Source organism: Idiotropiscis lumnitzeri, chromosome 2 (genome assembly GCF_059441095.1).
Source record: "Idiotropiscis lumnitzeri isolate Australia: NSW breed Sydney's pygmy pipehorse chromosome 2, RoL_Ilum_1.0, whole genome shotgun sequence".
NCBI classification, from domain to species: domain Eukaryota; kingdom Metazoa; phylum Chordata; class Actinopteri; order Syngnathiformes; family Syngnathidae; genus Idiotropiscis; species Idiotropiscis lumnitzeri.
This window is the reverse complement of record NC_142392.1, coordinates 28167514-28178418: the sequence shown is the minus strand read 5'-3', so window position 1 is coordinate 28178418 and position 10905 is coordinate 28167514. Positions and strand designations below refer to the sequence as shown.

Sequence of the window (10905 nt, the reverse complement as noted above, 5' to 3'; positions counted from 1 at the left end):
ACGGGAAAAATATAAGCCTTTCACGTTAATGGTGACGCACGGCTCAATGGACGTTTCGCTGGGGGAGTTCAAGGCCAAATTATGGAATTTCGAGGCAGCGGAAGACACAGGATCACTCGCCGAGGAGGCCGGAGAGACAGTGATGAAAGCACGGGCGGCGCAAAAGAAGAAAAGCAGACCGCCGACGGAGCTGGCGTGTTGGCGATGCGGCGAAAAAGGTCACCGTAAAGATAACTGCTCAAAGACTATTTGGTGTAGTTTCTGTTAACACACAGGACACGCGGACAAAGCATGCCGGAAGAAGCGCGGACAAAGCGCTCGGTACGCGTGCGTCCAAAAAGGTGGAGACGATGACGCCGGTGGCAGCCATGAAATGCAACATGATGACGCCAGGAGCGCAACCGGAGGTGAGGATTACTCCTTCAAGACGGAGACTGAGAATACCAACTGGACAGCACAGCAATTTCAACAAAAGGTACTGATTGTGGACACAGGTGCATCGTCCCACTTTATGAACGACAAAAGATGGTTTAAGAACTTTGTGAGCAATTTCAGGCCGGAGAAACACAGCATGGGGCTCGCAGATGGGAAACGTGTTTTTGGGCTGGCACAAGGCAAGGGAAACGCACAGGTGTGTCTAATAGACAGTCAGGGGCGTCGGTGTAAAGTTACGTTCAAGAACGCCCTCTACATCCCATCCTTGCCTCAAGAACTGTTTTCCGTGAAGCGAGCTACAGCTAAGAGTGCCAAAGTCTTCTTCAAGGAAGGTGAAGACGTTCTTACGGCGCCTGATGGTCCAACATTTGACATTTATATGTATAAAAGAATGTACTACTTGAAAACAGAGTGTCATGAAAATGGTGTGTGTAAAGTCAGCCATGATATTCAGACATGGCACGAGATAATGGGGCACTGCAACTATGAGGATATATTGAAATTGCAAAATGTAACAGTTGGCATGCACATTAGTGGTGCGAAACACAAGCCTGATAAAGAATGTGATGTTTGCATAAAAGGGAAGTTCACCCAAACGAGAAACCGAAATCCAACTGACAAGGTAAAGACATTGCTAAAACTGGTGAACACAGATTTAGCTGGTCCGATTAGCAACAAATCCATTGATGGTTTTAAGTATGTGCAATCTTTTACAGATGTGTATACAGGGGCTGTATATGTTTATTTTTTGAAAGCAAAGAGTGATGCTCTTCAAGCTACAGAGAAGTTCTTATCTGATGTAGCACCTTATGGCACTGTGAAATACATACGGTCAAACAATGGAACAGAGTTCACAAACGGAGACTTTAAGACACTGCTACGAAAGAATAAGATTAGACATGAAACCTCCTGCCCTTATTCCCCACACCAGAATGGCGTAGCAGAGAGGAAATGGCGTACTCTCTTTGATATGGCCAGGTGTAAGCTTATTGACTGCAACTTACCAAAGAGCCTGTGGCACAATGCTGTTCAGGAGGCGGCATATATAAGAAATCTGTGTTTTAATAAGCATACAGGCACCACTGACAGGAAAAATGTGTCATTTATCAAGGATGCACAAATTCGGGTCAATATGCCTTGCCTATTAACAAGACAGGATTAAACTAGACTTTAAGTGCGAAAAAGGACACTTTGTAGGGCACGACAAAGGCAGTCCAGCCTTTCTAGTTTATTATCCAGTGAGGGAAAGGTGACAAAGCACAGACTGGTAAAGTTTGTCACCAAGACAACATGTGAAAATGAAACGCTGACTTATGAGTTAGACCTGCAACCTAGAGTGAGTTGTGAAGTCAAAGACACCCCACAACCTAGTGCGAGCACAGACATACAAACTGGTGGTTCAAAACAACCAAAAGATGATGATGACAAGCATCCTAAAGGGACACCACAGGTCCCAAGCAGTGGGAGATATCCTACTCAAGAACGAAGACCACCGGGTTATCTAAAAGATTATACTCAAGACAGCAGTGAGGAGGATGACAGTACACTTGTTAGCATAGACCACCGCAACAGAGTAATGTGCAATATTCCCCTAAACTTTAAAGAGACCTGAACATCAACTGAGTCAGAAAAATGAAAGAAAGCAATGGACAAGGAGATGAAGTCCTTTGAGGACATCCAGACTTTTACTTTGACTAAATTGCCAGATGGCAGAGAGACAGTGGGAGGAAAGTGGGTCTATTCAATCAAGGAAGGCAGTGATGGATGTGAGATGTACATGGCCAGGTTTGTAGCGAAAGGTTATAGCCAGAGAGCAGGAATAGACTATGGTGAAATATTCTCACCGACAGCAAATCTGACTCGTGTACGGGTGGTGATGCAAAAGGCTGACGTAAAAACAGCTTATTTGCACGCACCCATTGAGAGAGAAATATACATGGAACAACCTGAGGGTTATGAGAAAGGAAGAGATGGGCTAGTGAATAAGCTGGAGAAGTCCATTTACGGCCGAAAACAATTTGGACGTAATTGGAATTTATTACTTCACAAATACCTAATCGGGAACAAATTTATCCAGAACCCAGCAGACCACTGTGTATACACGAAAGAGTCTAAAGTAGAAGGGAAAGTGATCATTGTTATCTGGGCTGATGACCTCATCATTGCTGCCAATAACACAAAAGTGGCTTCGAACAAGTGAAGAGCATGCGATCCACCAAGTTTAAAATGAAGGACCTAGGCAGGTTAAAACATTTCCTTGGCATGGTCTTCAGCCACTCGGAAGGCCGTGTAAATGTGACACAAAACAAGTACCGATTATTTACGCAACACCAGTTGAGGGTGCTATTTCTGTCTTTAACGCATATGCTAGGCGCGCCGCATTACAAGGCGCTAGCTCAGCTGGGTTTGCGCTAACTCGTTCGAGCAATCTCAGCTGATGTCAGCTCACCAGGACTCAATCCCATTAGGAATTGCTGTCAGAGATATCACCCCATTTTAATGACAGATGTCATGAAGCTATTAGGAGTCACTAGTGATGGGTAGATGAGGCATCCTGTATCGTTTCGACACAGTGACACAATGTATTGACACTGTGTTGACACTGTGTTGCTGAATACTGACACCTGGTGGACTTGCAGGAAACATTTGACAGGGTCATCTGACACTGATCTGTCAAACTAATTTTATCCAATTCCATTGATTAGCGACGTGATCTGTTTTTATATATCCTATTTCTTATTACTTTCCATCGCACTAATTATTCTCTTATCTAATTTATATATTTAACTGAATTATTGTTGTATTGCACTGGAGAGGGGAGCTCTCTAATCTCGTTGCACACTTGAGTACAATGACAAAGGGATTTCTGATTCTGATTAGGCATTTGCTTTCACATTATTTTTACATACATGCAATTTCATAAAAAAAATCTTTGATATTCGAGACGCAGTTGATAAATTAAGAGAACATCTGTCTGAATGCCCAAGTAAAAGTGTTGTGAATGACAATGGACTCATTGTAATTAAAGATTTTTATTCAAAAGAAATTAGTTTCTCCAGCGTTTTGTTATTCAGTCTATTTCTTTTTTTTTTAGGCAATTTCCACCGCCTTTGAGAAGATCCTCTCACAAGGCACTGAAGAGGCCGGTGTGCACAACGCCTGTGTGGCTAATATAAATAGGTGAGGGAACGTTGCCTCCATGGACTTCCAGTATAAGAGCGAGTCTTCCATGGACTTCCAGTATAAGAGCGAGTCTTCCGTACGTGCAACGTGTCCTGCTGACGTATAGCGCTGCACCTCTGAGTGCGCATCAACAGTGACGTCTTCCATCTTGTGGATATTTAACGCAAAGTAATGCGCCAATAACTCGATGCTTGTTTTGAGCGTCCATCCTGTTGACACGGGGTTTGCCCTGGAAGCTCGGCGCGCGCATCGACGTCTCAGTGTCGCTGGACCCATCACTAGGAGTCACTGTCAATAACAATGACTTTAACCAATCACAGGTGTCTTGGCAATAGTCTACTAGATAGCGTCAGGGGATGGAGTTCACTGGTCACCACACTCCTTAGAGTCACGGTTTCAAATCAAAACAAAAAAAAACTCAGCATACAAGCAAACAATGAAATAAAGAAATAAGATTAACACAAAACTTGTATCTATCATGCCATCAATATACCCAAAAGAAATAAAAATAACACAAAAAGATTACAGCAATGGCTTCTGGGAGCCACTCAGACTCAGCCAATCACATGGCTGTTTAGAGAGATGTGCTGTTGTGCTTTGGGCTTTTTGTCTGTTGTCTAAACCTGGGACGTTTCTTGCTTGCAATAACGTAAATTATAAGACAGACTACAACATTGTGGACAGCTGCCCTTTGTCCAGCATTTTCCAACACCATCACCCAAACACCATAGTCACGTAATGTATAGTCACGGTCAATTAGAAGCATAGATAACTCACACTTTGTTCAGCTGGGTGTGCTAACATGCACTCTGAACAGCCCATTGAGTAAAAGGGTTGATGGTCGCGAGTGATACTTAGTCCATATAATGGGCGCGTTGCTTTACAAGGCGCTTTGTTTGATTTGCGGAAGATTCAGGACTTTAAAGAGCGCCCTAAGGGCCGGAAAATACGGTATGTGGAAAAGATCCTAAACCATTTTGACATGCAAATGTGTAGAACAAGGGAAACACCCTGCGAACAAAAACTAGACTACACTGAAGATGCGCCGAGAATGACTGACGTGAAAATGTACAGAGAAGCGGTTGGCAGTCTCATATATTTGGCCACCGGCACACGCCCTGATCTATGTTTTGTGGTGAGCCGACTATCGCAACATTTTTTCTGAACCCACAGATGAGCACTGGATCACGGTCAAACATGTCTTGCGTTATCTCAGAGGTACAACCGACGGACAGCTCTGTGTCCAAAAGAGCTGCGAGGGTCTAGGCCTTTGAGCTAACAGTGATGCAGATTGGGCATCAGACGCCACTGACAAATGCAGTACCACGGGGTAATGTGTGAGTATGTGTGATGACAGTGCACTGGTCTCATGAAGGACCAAGAAACAACAAACAGTAGCACTATCTTAGTGTGAGGCAGAATACATGACTTTAGCCTCAACAATACAGGAGTGTATATATTTGGAACAACTGTTAAAAGGTATTGATGACTATGTGTACACGAAAACTATCATTCATGAGGACAATCAAGGGGCTATCGCACTTGCGAGGAACCCTGTGTACAGGCAGAGGTGTAAACATGTGGTCATCAAATATCATTTCATTAGATCCATCATAAAAGATGAGAAGATGATACTTGATTCCTGTTCCACAAATGACATGGCAGCAGATGTTATGACCAAGCATGTGACCAAATCTAAATTGAAGAAATTTACAGGGGTCCTGTTTGGCATGTAAATATTCGACATTCAAATGTCATGTTATTTGTTTTTTTTTAATGTCTTTGTGAAAGTTGTACAGTTTACAAGTAGTTCATAAGTGGGAGTGTTGAGTGTTATTGTATGACTGCTTGTTTCTGTAATGTGCTTATTTGCCACAAGGGGTGCTGTCGCTGACAGATGATGTTAACATGCGATGTTCGGCAGGTGCTCACGCCTTATTTCTCTCTCTCTGCTTTTGGCTCTTGTGAGGAGCAGTTCGTGTGCGTTGCTGGAATAAACTACGCCAGTTGGCAAAAGAGAGAAGTTGTCTGCATATCAGAATTATTCTTCTGCTGCGACTTGGCATGAAGGTATAATCTTAGTGTGCCACATAACGGTGGATTTTATCAATGGCGAAACGGTTAATTCGTGCAGATTTATTAAGAGTCGCCCTTTGTTTTTCATTCATACAGAAGAAACGGACAATTTTAAAAAGATATTGTAGAAATGAGAAACAGAATGTGCTGTTCTAAAGATAAAGATAAAGATAAAGATGTCCTTTATTAGTCCCACAATGGGGAAATTTGATAATATGTTGGGTTTGTTTCTCTGAATATACTTTTTTTGTTGTTTATTATTTTGTGTGTTGTTTCCAGCAGCCAATCACATCACAGCGAGGAATGTCCTGACTGACTTCCGGTTTTCACTCCGGTGTCGGTACCAGATGTGGTCGGGTTGCTCGATGTGTTCGGGTTGTGGACGGGGTCCTTCGGAAGCCTGCTGATGACGTCAGGCGTTATAATATATTGATGTATTATATTTCTTTGACTGCATGTTTGTCACCTCTGTGTGTTACATTTGTGTGTTCTGAGTTACTAAATAAAAACAATTACAAAATAATAAAGTACATTTACATCATACTTTTTTTCTTCTTCTTTCGGTGTCCACTGCGTGCCTGTCGAAGAAGTCACGTCAATTGTCGGAGGGAAAACTTGGAAATACTAGATTGAGAAATATTTCCCACTATATGCAGACATATTCATACAATATTGCAGCCCGAGTGAACCACAGCATTGTTGCAAGTTCGGCAGGAGAAACGTAAACGTCCCACTGCTGGAGCAGCAGCAGCTTCTCGAGGCATAGGCGGAAGTGACGTAAAGCTGACCAGCCATCGTGGCGGTCATGCAGTTATTTTGTTTTATTTTTTTTATCAACCAAATTAAAATATGATATAACAGATATTAAAATAGAACAGCCGGGGGTAAAAACAAACACAGAGGCAAAGAAATATATTTGAAAAATACGTGCTTAAAGCATGACGTCATAAGCAAGCGCGCAGCTTCCGAAGGACCTCGACCACATCCACCGACCCGTCCACACCGGAACAAAAGCAGTCCGCCGCTAAATTCTTCTCAATTAGTGTGGAACTGACTGTAATTTTCTCAAAGGATGTCCAGTGCTACTCTAAAGGACTACGACATAATTCATTAAGTCTTTGTGTCCCGATAACCTCATCTTCGCGCGTTGATGCTTTTCGGCGTAGTTAGCTTAGCTTGTTAGCTAGCTAGCCGCTAACAAAAAGAGGCACATGACTCATCGCCAAGCAGAGATCAAGTGCGGATTTTTGGGAATTATCATTTGAATATGTGTGAAAGAACGACACCCAAGTACAAAGAGGGACTTTGTGGAATAAAAGAAGAGAACGAGCAACATATTCAACTGCTGGGCGAAGTTTGCAAGCAGCCTCGTGTTGTGCCACTCAAAGCAGGTTTGTACACGTTTTACTCTCATTTGCTTTGTCAAGAACGACTTTCTATCGTTAAAAATATGCATCACAACATTAAGTTGTTTGGGGAAATGCGTCCAAGGTTATTGCCGCTTTATTTTTAAATATTGCCTTTCACTTGCAGGTCTGCTGAACATTTGTTTTTGCCAAATGAAATCAGTGCAGAAAATATATGCCAAAGAATAACCAATAGTGGGGGGTGAACTCCATGTTTTTTTTTTTTATAAAATTTCAACAGATTATTTAACATTTTACATTTTCTGGTATTTATATCTTGTTCAAGCAATTCCTTCCGGAAGTAATTCTGCCTGACTCTCAATAATATGCACACTGCGGCGAAAACATCAATGGCGGTTGATCAATTTTAGTGGATAAAACACAAAATATTATGTTTTTAAAAAAAATCAAGCACGTAATGGTCTTATTTATTTATTAACTTTGTACTGGCTTGGTCGGGTGAGAATCAATGAACCTCCGGTGGATCTGCACTGTTTTGTGCACATGTGCGTAGTTTCACCCCATCCAAACATTTAAAATACATTTAATGAATCCATCCAGGGTTGCACGGATCTCATCGGTGAACAAGCGCATGCTGCAAGGAATGCATCTGCATCTTTGGCTTACTATGGGCTTAAAAGGGGAGTACGCCACAACCCCCTTTTCTACCAACAAGGCCAGGAACATTTAGTTCCTGGTAATAAAGTTCCTGTGGCCCAGGAGGTTTGCATTTCCCCCGCAACTCATAGTTCCTGGTAATTTATCCAAATGACAATGTTGTGTTACTTTGTTACTCATTACTGACACCCTATGGCTGTTAAGCATCGTTGCGGTTCCAAAATAATTCAGTGAACTCTTAAAATATTTTGGTGTATCTTAGTCGAATTTGAATACATATTGGATAACTTTAAAATATACAGTCATTATTCAAATATGTCAACATGAAAGTCACAGTGAAAGTGTTGTTGCTTAATGCTTATGTGTAGAGATTTTGACTCTTCAAACATAATGTTGTTTGAAAATTTATTTAAAAACAGAAATTTTATAAAAATAAAAAGGGGAATGTTGGAATGTACTAGCAGGCTAAATGTCATTTTGGGCAAAAAAAAACCCAAACGTAAATCATGCAATAAATAGCGACTCTGATGCCAGGGCCCCTTTAATTCTTTTAGGGATCCAGATTATAATGGAAGTAAAAATACCCACGATGAAACTTTCTCTAAATGCAAAATGAAATAATTGTAAACATATTTCACTTGAAGGATTCCTATTTTATCAATGACATTATGTTGCGGTGGCCCCCATTAATAAGTTAGGGTCCCACAACAGGTGTTCCATCAGACGCACACAATAGCCTGTGTGTGCTAACTTCAGATCGCTTCCAGAAACGTCTGTGACTAATTCAGGAATTAAATCGGGCATCAGCCGCAACGTGCTTCCTTTTTAAATGCTCGTTTATCACTGTTGTGCTGCTAAAAGGAGGTTTACATCGTAGGAGGTTTGTGACCATGTCAGGAATGAAATCGGGCATCAAAAGGGAGGTTTACATTGTAGGACGTAATTTTGTGAAATGTCCCCATGGTCCGGTCCAAGTTGGGGTTGCACGCATTGCTCCGTGTGCAGCAGGCATAAGTCAAGGTAGCACGCTAGAAACAACATAAGACAAAGTCGCCGCGTGAGGTTTGACTTGACCAAACCAAATTTGTGTTTGTCTTTGTGTCCATCAGACGTCAGTGAAAACGATCTCCGTTCTGTGAAAGAGGAGCCAGACTTGACTCACATCAAAAAGGAGGAGGAGGAGGAGGAGATCAACAAGTCACCACTGAACGTTGTCCCTATAAAGACTGAAGATGAAAACAAGGATGAGAGTGAGGACAACAGAGGGGCGGAGCCTCCAAGCAGCTGCTCAAGTCATCACGTGAACACAGAAGGTGATGAAGACCACTGGGGGCCATCACAAGCACAAAATCAGGACACATTAGACGCTCATGACGATGGTGATACTAATGATGATGATAATGAGCAAACTAAAGGTGAAAGGGCATGTCACACTGACTCATTATCTTCAAAGTTGTCTTTAAAATTGCACAAAAAAACACACAGTGGAGAAAAAACATTTTCCTGCTCAATTTGTGGCAAGAGTTTCTCTCAAAAGTCAAGTTTAAAAACGCACACAAGAACACACACTGGAGAAAAACCTTTTTCTTGCTCAGTTTGTGGCAAGAGTTTCTCTCAAAAGTCGCATTTAACAAACCACACAAGAACACACAGTGGAGAAAAACCTTTTTCCTGCTTGGTTTGTGGAAGATACTTCTCTAGAAAGGCTAATTTACAAATTCACACAAAAACACACTGTGGTGAAAAACCTTTTTCATGCTCAGTTTGTGGCAAAAGATTCTCTGATATGTCATGTTTGACAAGCCACACAAGAAAGCACAATGGAGAAAAACCTTTTTCCTGCTCAGTTTGTGGTAAAAGCTTCTCTGGAAAGTCACATTTACGAATCCACACAAGAAAACACACTGGAGAAAACCCTTTTTCTTGCTCAGTTTGTGGTAAAAGCTTCTCTCAAAACTCAACGTTAACAAGCCACACAAGAACACACAATGGAGAAAAACCTTTTTCCTGCTCAGTTTGTGGTAAAAGCTTCTCCCAAAATTCTCATTTAACAAGGCACGCAAGAACACACAGTGGAGAAAAACCTTTCTCCTGCTCGGTTTGCGGTAAATCTTTCTCTGTAAAGTCAAATTTACGAATCCACACAAGAACGCACAGCGGAGACAAGACATTCAGTTGCAGCGTTTGTGCTAAAAAATTCGCCACTAAACAGAGTGCTGAGAAACACGATTGTGCTGGTGAGAATTGCAGCGATCTGAAGCTGAAAAAAAGGACAAAAAAACTGAAGGAACCGACTCTTTGTGGTAAGATGCGATTTTGAATAAAATATAATAAATTGAAATTTGCAAAGCTTTTTTATTGACACTAAGCCAATGTGATCATTGCCAGACGAACCATTGTGTCTGAGTGATGATTATTTTTTTTGTTTTTATATCAAACATGTCATGTCTTTATCCACACCGCTTATCCGGTACAGGGTCGCGGGAGGGTGCGGGAGCCTATCTCAGCTGACTCCGGGCGAAAGGCGCACTACACCCTGAACTGGTCACAGCCAGTCAGAGGGCAGACATAGACACCGTCACTGAGTGGGAACTGAACCCACGCTGCCTGCACACAACTCAGGCGAGTGTACCACGACACCATCAGTGGCTTTATATCGAACATAAATAAAATTAATTGCCTTTGCCTGGAACAACATTTGTTAACATTATGCTTTTCAGTTGTCTTTTTAATCGTACTTAATGGAAAAGGTGTGAGAAGAAACGGTGCTTCTGAAATCGGTGCCTTCCACGATCATCAATAAAATCACTTGTTCCACTTGCTCAACTGGCCTTCATCACGCTGTGAAAAGGTGAAAAACTGAACGAGAAGTTGAACTTTAAATAGAACAAGAAAGATAAATGCAAGTAGTCTAACTTTCTCTCAAAGATTTTGGAATGTCAAGAGTGTAGCTACACCGGTCCAGCGAAAAGGCCACGATTCAGACTGATGTCCAGATTTTCTTTTTTTATTTCTCTTCCTTTGATGGCTTTAGGAAATCACGTGACACAGTGAAAACTACAAATACATACACGCCGAATGAGTCCTTGAGGCCAATGCAAACAATGTACATTAATAAACAAAGTAAAAATGAAGAAAGGCACAAATATCGTGTGCGCCTCCTGAACACAGTGTATTTATCGCTCTG

General features: G+C 41.8%; 1 protein-coding gene across 1 annotated transcript in view; it reads right to left on the bottom strand.

The window, feature by feature from the left end:
- Positions 1 to 10905, bottom strand: part of LOC148342186 (uncharacterized) — a 334990-nt gene that overhangs the window by 25506 nt on the left and 298579 nt on the right. The gene's annotated exons all lie outside the window — the stretch shown is intronic.